At 40.2% G+C, this 16,455-nt stretch overlaps 1 pseudogene; it reads right to left on the bottom strand.

Moving 5' to 3' along the window:
• Positions 1 to 5,965: 5,965 nt before the first annotated feature.
• Positions 5,966 to 6,082, bottom strand: LOC132249732 (U4 spliceosomal RNA; annotated as a pseudogene).
• Positions 6,083 to 16,455: the final 10,373 nt, after the last annotated feature.

Raw genomic sequence — 16,455 nt, 5'->3', positions numbered from 1 at the left:
GTGGAATTGTAGGTGGGTGTTTCTGGTAGGAGTAACATTACACATCACTTAGAGTATAACTGCACCCCAGCCAGCCTTAATATCCTAGTGTCCCTCAAAAAATGGCAATCCCTTCCCCCACCAACCGTGAAGCCAATAGCATGAGGTGAAAAAAACAAATTCCTTTTTAGTGCTAACTGTCCACCAGCAAAAGCCCTGACGAAAATAGCTTCCAATGCCCCTTTCAAAACACCTAAACAGGAGCTTCTTAGCTAATTTATAGGTAAGTTTAAGTGTTTCAAGAACCTACACTAGGAATGCTTAATAAGTGTGCACAAAATGGACCGTATTTGATTCAGATTTGCCCCGAATCAGGGACAGTGATTCGATCCGTCGATTCAGATCACTGTCCCTGATTCGATTTGGCCGAATCTGAATCTGACAATCTTAATCCCATTTGCTCCCCAATGTACTACCCTACATTTAATCTCCACTGAAACTGTCTGAGTGATAAAGTAACCTCAACAAGCCTATGCAGAGCATTAGCATGAAAATGCTGCAGTTAGATTAAGCAGAAATAGGGTTTTTTTCCAATAGCTGAAAGAAAATCTGTAATGCAAGTATCTGCCACAGTGGAAAAAAAAGTCTACAAAGACATAGAGCTTAAAGAAGTGCCAAGGACTATAGCATAGTTCATCTCTTCCTGAACCACCAGTTTGAATACAAATTAGATGTAGAGCAACTCATTATGCAGAGAATAGTTTTGTTTTGCAAACTGCTATGCTGACAGGGTGAAACCACAGGTGCGTGTTTCTGACAGGAGTATCAAAGCACTCCAGTCCAAAATCTATATCTTTAGCTGTGGCCCAATGCCCATGAAACTGAAATTAATTTATTTAGAGATGATGCTTTGGTCTGGGTAGATTGTGCTCAGCACAAGACTGGAACACAGCACCTTTAAGATAATATTATGTACTCCCAAATCCTGGCAATAGCTTAATCACTGAAACAAAGATTAAGCTATACCAATCTACCTATGGCTGTAGAGGCCACTCTGACTTCCAAGCACTGACAGCAATTTGAGAGATGTAACCATGTTCCCACTCTTCTGGTTATTAGGAATTGTAAAGTCTTAGGCTCACTCCCATAGGAATAAGTATTGTAATGTAGTTGAGTTTTCATCAGCTGATTTTATTTCATAAGAGAAAACATAACTTCACTTCATTCTTTTGTTCTTGTGATAATACAATGGACTTTTCTAAAGAATCTCATTCATATCCTTATTGTCACTTTTATGCAATGCTTTTAAGGACTGCCTTGACATCTGATTAATGTATTGGCATAAGATCCAGGGGAACGCTGACAATAAATCTTCTTTCCCTAAAGGATTATAAAACAGGAAACAACTTTTACCTACTGCTTTCTTTAGCCTAATAAGACAAAACAAAACAAAACAAAACTTGCTCTTAGACATTCAACAAGCAACCCCAATAGGGAAAAAAAATACTTTTAAAAAAAATTGTCAAGGCTGTTCACAGACAAGGACAGCTTGGAAACAAAGTTGCAGTTATCACATCCCCAGCTTCTAATGAGTGGTTGAGTTTCACAGTGAGAAAAGCTAGAGTGATTCATTTAATTTTTTAAAATCCTTTTTCTTGCATTTTCATTTTTGTAACAATAGGCTGCTCATTCTCTGCCTGAGCTGCTGCCTTTCTTCAAAGTAAAAGATTTGTGCCAACACATACATCTGCTCATCTAAGACTCAAACTAGCCATAAACTGCAAAACTTTAAGAATAAACAAATAATACAGCTTTCCTTCAGTCATGCACAAGAGGAACTTTACCACTTAATGAGTTCTCTCTGATGAAGAAATATTTTCACATAAATGATGAAAAACAGAACCTCCGTGCTCATTTTAAAATACAGTCTGCTAACTGAACAAACCTGAAATCTGTGCCCACCCTCAGCAAGCTGTCTGGATACTCTTAAGAGATAAAATCTGAAAACAGCTAAAAAAATAAAATAAGAACCCAGGGTGCCAGCAGGAAAGAACCGTGAATACTGTACAAAGGCAGAGGGGTTGGACTGATGTCCCTTGAGGTCTTTCCCAAAGCTATCATTCCATGTTCCCATCATCTCAACAAACACTGTTCTCCAACTACTGCTTTTGTTTCTTTCTTTCTCTCCCTCTTTACCAGCTTCCTTTGGTCCCAACTTTTCTGTTTAAAACACTGTAACAAGCCCACTTGATCCAGAAGCTACTTTTTAAAAGAAGATGCCTTACTTGTTAGAGGTTGGAAAACCAGCTCCCAGGGTATGGGCTAATTTTTGCAGGGAGGAAGTTTACTCTGACTAACTTTTGAAGAACTCCAATCTTAAAATCTGACCTCTTGAAGTTAAAAAAAAAAAAAAAAAAGTTTCCACAAACTTTAAAGCCACGTGATCAACTTCACATCAACAGCAGCTTCTCCTTTTCATATTCAAAACTCTTCTACTCCATTGTACACAGATTTATTTATTACATACAGGTTACTTTGCATGTACTAGTTCTTTGTGTAAGACTTTGTTTAGAGTATGAGCAGTGCTCTTTGGATTTTATATATATCTATATAGATCTAGATAGAACTAGATCTATAGATGTAGATCTATACACATGCAACAATTTTCCACTGTTTTGGAATGAAAGCCTGGTGTCTGCTGGTCCTGAGGCCTGACTCTGCATTAATATGCATGAATCCCTTAGAACAGTGGTGCTCAAACATTTTGTGCAGAGGGCCAAATAGGTAGCGCCCAGTCTATCTACAGGTTGAATCCAGTTGGTGGTCCTGATCCAGCACCCAGGGCAGGCACAGCAGGCCCCTCTGGCTGCAAAGAAAGGAGCAGGGAGCAGCCTGTCCCCAATCCAGCCATGTAGGTGAGGGGGGCATAGCCCAGTCTCAGTCTGGCTGCACAGGGCAATGGTGTGGCCAGGCTGTGTTGGGGGAGGCAAGTGTGGTTCAGCCCCAGCCTAGCCGTGCAGTAGGAAGGAGATGTGGCCCACACTCGAAAAAAGGTGACTCTTTTGTGCTATTACACAGTTAAATACATTTTAAAAGAGAATTTAATAATAAGAATACATAAATAGCTCCAATTGTCTTAAAAATATAATCTACTTAATTTTTTTAGATAAATGCAACTGAGTAAATTATAAAACCTTTTTGAAATAAAAATAATAATTTCATATTTTCAGTTTGCTTCCATTACTACTTATGTTTCCTTGACAATTTTTTTTCCTTTTTCCTTTTTTAGATTACTTGGTGGATAACAAATGATTTATGAATGTTGTATATATTACATTATTTTGTACATATTTTGCAGCGCATGGCTTTAATTCACTGGACTTGGGTTTTGCTTGACTTTTACACTTTTTGTGACCCAGGCTTTCAGCAATAACCACTGCTAGAGTACAGCATTATCTCAAGATTATACTGTTACCATACATAGCAAGTTTCTGGAATATTTTTCTTAAGTCTGAACTAAACTGCAAATTCCTAGAGGGATGAAGCATGCTGTGTCTGTCTGGCACAGAGCACACTATAGAAAAGGAATTATTATTTATTGAATGATGATAAATCTTCATGTCACTGGAGAGAAAAATATTTGTACATCCTTAGCTCACATATCACTGAACATGAGCTTCCACATGAGATTTGGAGGCTTGTAAGACTATCTGTCTTAGATAATATTATAATTCATCATTTTCTTCTGAAACCACTGCCAGAACTATTGATCTGTCACAATGAATTAAAAAGTGACTTATTTCTCAGTTAGGACCTGATCCAGAGCCGATTATAGTCACTAGGAGCCTTTCCACTGTTGCAAGTGGATTAGCCCCTTACTGAAGGACTTTAATTTCTAATAAACTTTGCTGTTTAGTATTTTTAAAAACCACAGAACAAGCTCAACATTTTGTCTATTTCCATAGACAGTGCTCATCAAGAAGTTGAAGTATAGCAACCATTTCAGAAATACAAATCCCACCAATTTACTTCAAGTCTGTGAAATGCCTCAAAAAATGTAGGAAGTAATCTTATAAAATTTGTAACACTGAAACCAGATATTTGAAGATTGCTATATTTTAAATGTTATTGAGGGAAAAACCCCCACATGTAGGCCCCATCTACCCTTTACACATAGAATGTGATTAACCAGTTAATCACATCTTAATTTGTGTCCTAGCCACACATTCAATCAATTAATGGCATGATAAAATGAGGAATAAGCCTCAAAGATATTGCACAAAAAATGTGTAATAACTTTGTGGCTCTTTCTTATGACACCTTTAATTGAACATGTGGCCATGTGTGCCCCACAGCCTTGAGCCCCATCAGCTGACAAGACTCCCAGCCACAGAAGGTTGGTACTTGTCATTGCAGAGGTGATGTGGGATTGGGCTCCCCTGAACAGGCAATAAGGTGTGACTGGATCTTATGCTGGATCCCACCATATCTCCTGCCATACACGTGGCATGGCAGGAGTCACAATGGTGTCAATTGTGCATCAGATCCTACCACACCTTTACCTGAACATCTAGCTCATGTAAACTGATAGCCCCAACACTCACTCATATTTTTTTACTCACATTAGACTTAGATCATCATCTCCAATTATGTAGGTATGTGAAGTAAACACAGCAATAATTTTAGTGGTACTGAAAAACAACTAGCTGTTGAGTTGAGAAGGAATGTGGAACAAATCTGAAGATTTAAAGCTCACTTTATCCAAAAGCATTGTTCCTAAGATTTTGTTACAAACCTTTGAAAAGGTGGGAGCTATTCTTCAAATTTTAAAACCAGGTTAACTCCCAAGGCAAAATTATATTGTCAGTCATGCTAAGCTAAATAATGAATGAAAACAAATGGTTTCAGAGCTTTCCCTATACTTAGGGAAAATTTTAGGCAAGTGACTTCCAGTAAGACGAAAATCTTAAAACTAAATATATGTTTGCTTATCTTACACACAAAATCACAGATATTATCCCAGGGCAAAGGTTACAATTTTCCATAGAGTTCTTGAAAGTACCATAGACAAAGCACAGAAAAGAATATCATGTAATTCCTCAATCACTGTATTATTTAAAAAAGGGAATGACAAAAAAGCAAGTCTAAGTTACCTAAGAAATGCTAAATGGTAAACAAAATCTTTAGTCTGTTATCTTCTAATTTCCTCCCAGCTATCAAAATATTAATACTTAATAATACTTATTAAGACTGTCTTAAATACTGTAGATAGTACTAAATGTCTACAATAACAGAGTGTTACTGCAGTTCTGGGAACAAAATAGAAAATTTACTTTTTGAAAAGAGGCAAAGCGTCTACATGCCACATTGAATATTTACATGAAGAGTTTTGCATTGGTGATAATCACAACCTTCAGTGTTTGCTTTCCTAAAACTTTCTTCACTAATACTTTCTGACAGTATGATTATAGTCATAATATAGTCCCTAATATAACAAAAAAGTCCCACTAAGTTAATAGTCAGTGGAAATAACTGGGAAAAGGAACCTCTGAGTAATGTCACCGAGAATGGCTGGCTGATAGGATCAGACATGAGTAAGCTGGTGGTGAAAAGGAACTAATATGATCAGGCCTCTGCAAGCCAGCAGTGACCAAACAAAACTTGACTCACATGGGGAACATCAGTGGGACTTCACAGCTGAAAAGTTAGCAGAGAATATATCTGCATGGGCTGTTGGTTCAGACCAGGGCCTTTACAACGGTGAGCAGAAGGAAAGTTAAAGTGACCTTCACTGTGTGAAGAATATGACTAATGCATTATAAAAGAACCACTGCGAAGGTGGCCCAAAAAGTGGGCAGATAAAAGAAAAGCAAATGAAATTACAGGAAATGCATGAGAGAGAGAGAGAGTGGGCACTGAGTAGTATAGAGACACACAGACAACAAATGATTGTGTAGTAGGAAAAAGAAATGAGAATGAAAGAAAAAAACTAAAGTTTATTGTAAACAGTGGTCCAAGATCAACAGATGTCAAAGTTTTCAACTAGCAATGATTGTGTCTCAGTTCAACCTCACAGGCTACAACATTGCCACTATATTAAAAACATTCATGTCCCAATATTTTTCCCTGATGCTATGAAAAAAAACAAATGTTGGTTTTTTTCTTTAATGGTATCAGATAGAATTTGAGTAAGAAGAAACTGTGAAGGCACGTATGCTGAAGTTTTCATACAGCTGAGCAGGATAAGTGGCAGGGAAAGCATATGCTAGCCTACAGTTGTGCAAATGTGTAAATGTAAGAATAAAGTATTTGCTATTCAAATTAAAGATCTTTGCTGATCACTATAAAACCTATAAATTTAACTGTGTTTTTTCCGGATGAAAATGTCCTTGTGTTTTCAAACTGCCAGAGAAATAAAAAGGTGGGGTTTTTTGGTTTTGTTTTGCTTTCCATTCTTCTACAGATACACACATCACTGTGGTGAACCTGAACATGTCTGTAAAAGTAACTGCCTGCTTCTGAAGTGTCTACACTGCTGTGAGAGTTGGAGAGAGAAGGAACTGAAATGCTGCTTTGGGAGGAAGTGGCTCACTGTTGAGGGTACAGTTGGATTCTTAGTCTCAGCATGTTCGCCTGGGGCTGTATCATCTGAAAACAGAACAAACAGAATCCTAAAAGCTATGGAACAGATTCTTTAGTCTGCTAATGCCACTTTGTGGCATAGACACCTCAGACCAGATTTACCAAAGCTATAGCAGAAATGTTTATTTTCATTGCTTTTTCTTTTGATGAAAAATGAATGAGAGATGATCATGGCCTCTGTATTAAGAAAAATGGTGCCAGCATCTGGGGACCTTTTAGGGTCACCAGTGGGGAAGCTCTGGACATTTCCCATAAGGATTCAAGGGCCTTTTTTTACTGCAGTTCCTCTGTAGAATTTACTGCAGTTCCTCTGGGTTTCCTCAATGGCTTTGAAAAGTTTCCCTAGAAGCCCTTGCTTCAGGTATCTGTAACAGAAACCATAGGTATTGAAATGACCTGAATTTCAGCCAGCCCTTGTGTGCATGAATGATATAAAACAAATTTTCACCCTAAGATAGACATATTTATAGGATCCGATTTATTTTTTTTTCAAACTTACAATAACTGGGCTTATGCCAGTGTATTTCAGAGAAACTGCTAAACATTTCTAATACATCTTTATAAATAAGATCATAGTCAAGTACATAGAATTATATTCATTAAGTGAAGGACTATAAAAGATTTCTCCTAGCATTAGGTATATACACAATACATTTCTCTTTCCTTTCTTACAGACACATTCTGTTCTTCAGAAGCTGGCAAAGTATAATGTAAAGGTCAAATAAGTGACAAGAATTTCTGAATCTTCAAGTTCATTTACCTAAAAAACCTTACACACTAATTAGAGAAATTAATTAGACATAAAAATCTCAAATTAGCTCACTGAAAACTATTAAAGTACAAATAAAATTTACTAGAGTAGCAAGTCATAACATTCCTGTTCCCTTTGGCTAACATTAACTTGCACACATACACACTGTCCCTCCAACACAGTCCAGTTATACAAGCTTTATACAGAAAGGATGGAAGAAGTCCATCTTCCTAGCCACTCTCAGGCACCTGCTTGGAAACCACTGCTGCTCTAACTGATGGAGTTTAATTTTTTCTGTAGTCATATAAGTAATCTGTTCAGCAACTTCTCCTCAAAGGTGGATTTTTTCCATGGCTATCCTCACCAAAAACGAAAGCCTGGCAAATGTTGCCTCTTCTGCCTCAGTTAAATGTTAAATGCGTGAAGCATGTCAGAATCAGCTTGTCAGAAATAAAGCCACCTTCTAATTTCCTCCCTTTTCTGTTGGTAGCCATGTCTTGGAAATACAGATTTAAACATTCTTTAAACCTTCTCCAGCTGTTTCCAAATTTCTAAAGGGCTTCAACTCCAATGGGGCTTTTAACTGCTCCAGTCTTCTACACAGGGTATCTTTATAGTTCTTCTTAGCTCCTGCTACCACATGGTGTTCTGAAATCACTAAAGTGATTATTGTGCTCTGGGAACTATTTTTATTTATGGCTCTTTCATCAGTGCTGCCTATGGAATTCCATGTAGTCCAGAATCCTCTACAAAGCAAAGGAACTGGTTGTGTCGTATTTTGTCAATCAGTCCTTAAGTGCTTGTAATAGACCTCTTTATTCTGCATCCAGAACCAACTGGCTGTACATAACAGGTTCATAATGCTACATCCTTACTCTGACTGAGAAGCTCAGCACTTAAAAAGTGCAGTTCCCACTTGCTGGATGCAGGCATTTCTGTGGGGCTGTATGGGAGGGATATTTATTTCAACTGTTTTCTAATCCAACATCAGCTTAGTCCTTCCCTGGCCTCTTTACAGGACCAATAAATTGGCTCAGAGAAGAATACATATCATCATGAACAACTTTGCAGAATTCCTAGCAAAGAAGTGCTATATGGTATTTTGCTATCAGTGACACCAGGGAGGATTCTGGTTAAGCTTGAGACTGTGCAAATAATTTAAGTTCGTCAGTGATATTTTAAGATTGAGGTTTCTTTTGTGCTTCTGAAAAAAACTACTTTTCTTTGCTGAGGTCATTTTCATGAAGCCTTCAAGTTAGCTGCAGACAAATACAGTTTATTTTTACAATTGTATGGGATACTGTTTGCATGATCTACTTGCTCTATTTAGCAGAGTTTTATTGAATGTCTGTTTCCAATTACATGTCTGTTATGGCTGAAATTTCCATTTTGTTCAGCACAAATAGCCTTGTTAATCGTATCTTATTCATTCTACGTTCTTTGAGAGCAAGATAGAACACACTTCATTTTTGAAGCTGACTGCCGACAAGCAGCATCTGGCAGTCTGCAAATAATTACAGCCCCTAGTTAAAGTTCTCTTCCTCAATGCACTGCTTTAGTTGCTTCTACTGCTTCATCAGTCATTGTTATATAACACACACTAATATTTATTAGTTGTATTATGTTCAATATCCCTATGTAGCGGAGATTTAACAATAACTTACATAGGGAAGATTTAACATTAACTTAATTAATGTAAGCCTCACATTATGCTGAAGATATTCAAATGGAACTTTGCAATGAAAGACTCATCTTTAGAATAACAGAGCAGAAGGACTGGCATATTGCTCTGATAACTGCTTAAATGCAACAGGTGATAGTGACCATCTCTCTTACAGGTACAGATAGCTGCTGGTGCTGTTGGTCGTTTCTCTTTCGATTTTCTGGGTACCACATATTGTACAGTTAATTAGGCATGAGTCACTAGATGGTGCTGTTACATGTATTATTACAATTTCTCTCTCTTGTCAACTGAGCTATATAAAGATTGAGGAAATTCTGTATTTTTGTTAGCTTAATAATGCAAGCAAGAAAGAAGAAATTAATGCTGCGAAGAAACTCATTAGAGAGTTAAATATTGGTGCAGTTGCTTCCTGAGCAGTAGGCACTAGTGTTAGGGCTGAGATTCCCGAGAAAAGGGTTTGTTCACATAGGGCACCTATACATGTGCTTTGGAGGTGGGGGGGGAGATTATTACATTCTAATTATGCTCACAAGCCACTCTAATTAAAACACCCGCAGCATCTCATGTTTTCAGTATCCCATGTTTCAAAATGGTGGTGGGGGTGCTTTAATTAGAGCTGATCAAATGGGCTTTAGTTAAAGTGGCCTTGCTGCCATTTTGCAGGACACTGAATACATAAGATTAAATCGAGTCTGTTCCGATGCATTTTAACCAAAACTTGTTGGAGCACATGTAAAAGTGCTCAGTGTTTGGGACAATGATGGAGTATGCAAAGAAGTTACATTATAACATTCTCCGTCACTGATTTCTCCTCTAGCAGAAAACTAACTTCACAGTATTGCCAGCCTATTACTAGGACTAGCAACTTTGGAGGGTTCCTATCAACAAAACTTATATTCATTTTCTATGTCATGTTTGGTAAATCAAAGATGTCAGTAGAAGGTCACCCTAGACAGAAGTTTATCTAATGAAATTCTGCTTTCATGAGTTGATAAAACAGAATCTACATTGCTTTAACATAGTTACAGCTTGGGAGAGAGGTGACATTTCTGTGTCATTTAATGAGAATCCTGTATTATTGTCTGTGCTACATACATAACAAAAAACAGATAAAAGGTTTTTCATCATATCAACATCTGTACAATCAAAGTTAAGATTCCTCTGGGCAGCTTCTCTCCGTCTTCTTCAGCATATATGGCATGATGGAACATAGAGGGTTGTGCAATCATATATCACACATATGTGATACTTTTCATTGAGTGTTGTTTACTTACAGTATATTCATAAATACTAGGGAGTTGTCAAGTTACGTAGATATAAATACAGAAAAAATCCAAAAAATAGGCTAATGGGAAAAATGTTCAGATGCGAGACTTAGTTATATTCTAGTTCTGTCTAGCTGGGAAATATATTGCTCACATCAAATTAAGAGGAAGATGAACCTTCTACCTATTCTGTAAGTTTGTAACCCCCCCCCCCCCCAAACACACACACGTATACATATTAAAGTAGTTCCTTGGATTTACTTTATATATTTGAAATGAGCAGTTTGTTTTTGAAAAAAATTAAAGGATTATTTCCAGGAAGAAAAAAAAACACAGCCATATTGCTGAAGTACAGTAGAATTCACTGTACATGAATTCTATCTAAAAAAATGATTTATTTTCTTCAAGCCTTGAAAGACAAAACTAGGCCAAATGAAAGTTAGGTAGAATTTGCTTCTAGTGAAAAAGTTCTCATAGGTTTCATAATATTTTTTTAAGAACTGTAGTTTATAATATAGGCATCTCATCATATTCAAAACTTCTAGTGCCATGGGAAGACTCTAGAGAACTAAAGAAAAACTATCTGAATGGAAAATTAAATGACATTCCAAAGGAAGTGTTACTATAACTCATTTCCTGTTCTTGCTCTTGAAAAAGCGTTTATTAATCTCTTCTAGGCCTTTTCTACTTAGGTCTCATTCAAGTGGGAAAAGGAAATAAAAATAGGTTGGAAGAACTGCTCTTTGTATATAGCAGCACTTGATTTGGGAGCTCAAAAATATTATTATGCTCTGTAAGTGACTGACTAATAACAATGCCTTGTTAATCCTCAAATATATCCCGTCTATATACTTAATTCAGGGTTACCATACATCTGAGTTTTCCTAGACATGACCTCTTTTTCCCCCACCCCCCGTCCTGTTGTCTGGGCAGGTTTTTAAAATGAAAGCAAATGTCCAGCTTTTTGCTTTGCCTCTGCTTTCTCGGGCACTAGCAACTTGGATGCTTGGGGCTGGGAGCAGTGGGCAAGGTGACTGGCTGTCAGGGGTAACATGCTCTTTGTGGTGCCCTGGCAAGCTGCTCCCAGGTAAGAGACACAGAGAGTGAGTGAATGAGTGCGGGCATGCATGCATGCAAGAGCTGCATGGGCAGCAGGGCTGTGGGGGCAGGGGCTTAGGAGTAAGGGGCAGAGGCAGGGTGCAGGAATCTCACTACTACCCTCCCCCCCACACACAATCATATGCACTTGTCTCCTCCCCTCCTGCCCAGCTGTTCCTTCCAACCCACTCCTCTCCACAGGTGTCCTCTTTTTTGATACTGGAAATATGGTAACCCTGATACTCAGAGTCCCATCTGATTACTTTAATGAGTAACATAGGGAGATTGCTTTTATAATAATTTTTCCACCTGAAATTGTTTACAGTTTTGTAGCTGTTTTTTTTACATAATAATAATAATAATAATAATAAAATAAAACTAAATCTTACATCAGAACACTCTAAGCTAAGAGGAAACAGGATGGGTGTGAAAATGTAAGTTTCAATTTTGGATTCATTTTGATTTAGCAACTATTGCTAGTGGAGATTGCATGGTGTCCCTCGCCAAAGACAACAGAATAAACTGCTGCTGGCAGTTCCATAGAAACACTCAATTTGTGCATTATACAGTAGTGTACAACTTTGCTAGTCTGTGTTCCAGGCAGGGAGAACAGTAGGGACAGCAAGAAACTGCACTGGAGGCTTCCCCCAATTTCCTTCATATTTTCATGCTGCATTTAGCATGTAAATAGCACACACATAGAAAATATAGATGCCATTTTAGAAATCCATAGATATTCTATGTAGCAAACAGATGAAAATCAAGAAAAATGGAATCCACAACAATCCCCAGAGAAGTTTAATCAAATCAATAACATCTCAGCAGAAAGGTAGTCTATTTCATATTGCTCCCAAGGCCAACATTAAGCTTATACTAGCAAATTGCCCATCAAGAATGACAGAAGGGGGAGGGACAGTGGGGGAGGGGGGCACGTCTGGCCCCACACCCCCCTTCTCTCCCCCAACACTCCTCGTCTGGCCCCGCTCTACCTCCACCCTGCCTCCAGCCGCAAAACCATGAGCCACTGAAGTTACAGCAGAAGTACTTTCATGAGAGATATACATGGGACTGTGCGGGCCGGGCGCAAGGCGCGACCCGTCTTTGCGCACGCGGGCTGCGGCCAGCAGCCCGGGCACACGGGGTCGGAGAAGACCAGGGGCGAGCTAGAATTAGTCACGGACGGGTAGTGGTTGATTTAAAGATTGTTTACTTACACCAAAGATGGTCATGGTGTAGGCTGGACAGTTTTCCAGGCACAGCTCCGCTTAAATCCTCATTTGAGGATTACGAAAAATTCGCTCTTTCCAACGGAGTTGTTGAAGCTGCGTGGGTTCGTTTCTTTTGTTCCAGGAAGGGATACATCTAGGAATTTATCGGCGACGGGGAGAGGCCAGAGGCTGTCCAGGCCTCTGTTGCCTTTTAAGAAATACATTGGGTCCGTAAGGATCCGCAGCGCTTGGAGATCTTCACACAAGGCGAAGGTTTTTCTCTCTCTAACTCCAATTTCTCTCCAGCTTGGGCGGAAACTACCCAAGCTCTTTATACAGCTAGCAAGCCAATCGCTAGCCGCCACGTGTGCATAATTTCATGTGAACCAATAATGTGGTTCGAATTTGAATACAAATGGCGGGAACTCTTTGCACCGAGCATTTCTTAGATACAAAAAGAAATGCACCATGCAAAGAAAGCTACATATTGGCGGGAAATTCTCCATTGCACTGGGGTTCTCTTCTGCAGCAGAAAACTCTACCGTGCAAAGAAGCTGCAATTTAGCAAGAAAATAATTTAGCAGTGCCAAAGCACACACAAACAAAAATCACAACTTTGGGTTGTGACAGGGACTATGTAAAGTAGAAGAAAAAACAATGACTTAGAAATAATTTCTTGAACATTTTGGTTTATACACTCCAAAATGTATGATGATGAGGGGCCTGGGGGACATGACTTATGAGGAAAGATTGAGGGAACTGGGCTTATTTAGTCTAGAGAAGAGAAGGCTGAGTGGGGATTGAATAGCAGTGTGACAGTGGGCCATCCTGGGACCTGGTCTCAACCTCACATGGGACTCTCACTCCCCACTGGAGCTCGCAGTCACAGTGCCCTCACACCGAGCAGTTTTTAACCTTTTGACCCAAATTCAGCCTCACCACATCTGAAGACTTACTGGGGTCTTGGCCTCTGGCCCAACTGAGGCCTCAAGCATCTGTAGACTTACCTTGGCTTAACTACCCCTTTCCTGGGACTTCAACTTATGCCCAATTTATGCCCTCTCACTAGGGCCTTCCACCTGTGCCCTCTCACCAGGGCCTTCCACATAATATACCCTCTCTGGGACTAACACTATTGCCCCCTCTCTCACTGGGCATACACAGGGTCTTACCCTCCTGTGGGGCTTGGGCATTATGCAGACGCACCTAGTTCCTTCCTGTCCCCTCACTGGGACCACTCTAACTATCTGCCCCCTCACTAAGGCCTCCAGGGTCTTCCACCCCCTGGGGCTCAGGTGTCCAGAGATGTGCCTGGCCCCCATGCCTGTCCCTGGACTCGGGTATGGGGCTGGGGTTTTAAGGCACCTGTTCTTGCCTTTCACTGGGGAGACAACTGGCCTGGCATTGCTGGGGAACTCCCTCACCACAGGGAGTCCCACCAGGCCATCCTTCCCCAGCAAGTTGTAGTTTTCTGTCATACCCAGAACCAATGCAGGTCTACCTGCTCTTGGTCTAATTCCCTCTCTGGGGCCTTGGCTATAGTTCTGGGGCTGCTCTTTCTCCTGGGCTCATCTCTCATACTGACCCCTTTCAGAATCCTTCCCTCCAGAGGCTGAATTACAGTCTCCTTCATCCCAGCCAGCTGGGATAAAGGACTGACCTTTACTCTCTGTTGGCTGTGATGTCCCCTGCATCAAGAGGACCTTCAGCCTCGCTAGGCTCCGGCCCTGCCTCCAGGCCAGTCGAGAGCCTCAGCCCTGGCTTGCCCCTTGCGGTGGGCACAACTGCCCTTTAGCCTTATGGCCCTGGCCCCCTTACATTGACCAGTCGAGGGATCAGAAGGTCAGTGTAGCAGCTGCTGCCCTCCATACTTCAGAGGGGTCCCCCTTTAGGCCTCACTCCAAGCTGGGCTGACCAAGAGCCCCAGTAATGCTACATGAGACCTAGCTAAACTAGGCTCACCTGAGCCCCTAGCTTCACCCCTGCTAGATCTATTCAGGAGCTTGCCTAGCACCTGTGTAGGCCCACAGGCTCCAAGCCCCTTTTCAAGGCTGGCTTCCTGATGTTAGGCCCAAAGCCTCTTCCTCGGGGCTTGGGACCCTACTAGATTAAAAATAATTTTTCACTGATATGAATAGGACATACACAGAGTCATTAACGGCAAGAAAGGTAGCATTTGAACTGTGGATTTATACACTGCAGCTCAAGATTGTTCAGCTCACTTTGAAGGTATTGGAAACTATTCTAAAGCTGATACTATAGTGCACTAATTTCCACACTAGGAAAATATGAATTAGTAGAGCAGCTGGAACTTCATGGAAAATGTTGATGAGCATTCTAATTACAGAGAATATTGCTTAAAAGTACTATTTATCTTCTCCTTTTTAATCTTTCTTAATAGAATTTATTTTGAATTTCAAGGTTTAATTACTAATAGAATAGTGTTAGGTCAGTTCAAATGCCCATCTGTGAAGATATCTGGGGGAGAGTGTTAAGTCAGGCCGAAAATGAAGGGCCCTATTTAAGTGACTGCACCTGAGGACGTGCACTAACTTACTGATCCAGCAAATGTCTGAGCACATTTGAAGAGCAGCCCTGGGGCTGGGAAAGCCCAGCTGCTTGCCCCAGTCCCAGGGCTGCAATCTTTCTATCCCTCCCACCCAGACCACATTATTTTTAGTCCCCTGCCGCCACCCCTAGATCTGCAGCCCTCCCACCCCCCATGAACCCACAACCCTCCCTGAAGATCTGCCAGCCACTCCCAAACCCACCAGTTCCCCAAGGACCAGCTAGTTACCCCCAGTCATGCCTACCCCTACCCCCAACCCAAGATATTTATACTAGGTTCTCTACACAGCTCTTAGCACTAGTGAGTACCTATACATGCCACTCCCAGTTTACAATCACACAGCTTAATTTAAACCATGTGATCATAGACCAGATGCAGTGAAAGTTTATATGCACCCTTAGGCTAGGTACAGAAGTTCAAAAAGCCCAAGGAAGATTCACACTATTTTTTACAGCTTTACAATGTGATCAAGATTAGTTTGAAAGGAAAATTGGGGGAAGAGTAGGACACAGAGGTGGCCTACACTGGCTGAGGCTGGGCACTCACAACAGGCTGCTGGTGAATTTTGAGCGCAGCTGAGTAGCTGTCCACCTCTGATTAACCAGCAGCTTTGGGTTCATTAGTTAGCAGATGATCAGGTTTTTCATTATTAAAATTTTGGACTTAGCAGCTTACAGGACCAGTTGTGTAATTTAGCGTATGGACAGAGTAAAGCAAGTTAAAATGGGACAGAAGGATTTTAGCTTGAATGAAGCAGGCTTTAGTTGACCTGATTTAACTTTCACTTACCATGGGATAAGAGGGGAATACAGCTCTCTCTGCTTTTTAACTAGATATTCTTTGTGCATACCTTTGGTGTATGTTGAAAGTTTACATCCTTGGGCAGATCAAGTCTAGAATCACAAGCCTGTTCATATGGTTTAAATATTAGAAGATATCTCAAAGCAACGTTGTGTTAATGTGAGTTATACAAGCACCTAATCTGAAATGTTGCTCCCAAAAAACAGTACAGCAAGGTGGCTTTGTAATATTTAAAAAATCTATTTCAATTCCCAAGCCTGCTTAAAATGACTCTGCAAGATCACAGTTGTGTGTGAAAAATGGTAATGATAGTTATTCCACAAGCTATGGAACCTTGGCTCATAATAAGAGTGGTTATGGGCACAGGCATATTAACCGCAGTCAGTGTGAAACCTGAGATTAGCACAAACGGACTCTGAATGAGCTATTTCGTGTTCCTTTCAGTAAACTACAGGACA

This window comes from Alligator mississippiensis, chromosome 3, assembly GCF_030867095.1.
Source record: "Alligator mississippiensis isolate rAllMis1 chromosome 3, rAllMis1, whole genome shotgun sequence".
Classification (NCBI taxonomy): domain Eukaryota; kingdom Metazoa; phylum Chordata; order Crocodylia; family Alligatoridae; genus Alligator; species Alligator mississippiensis.
Note: the sequence above shows the minus strand (reverse complement) of the source record. Positions and strands in the feature narration are given on the sequence as shown.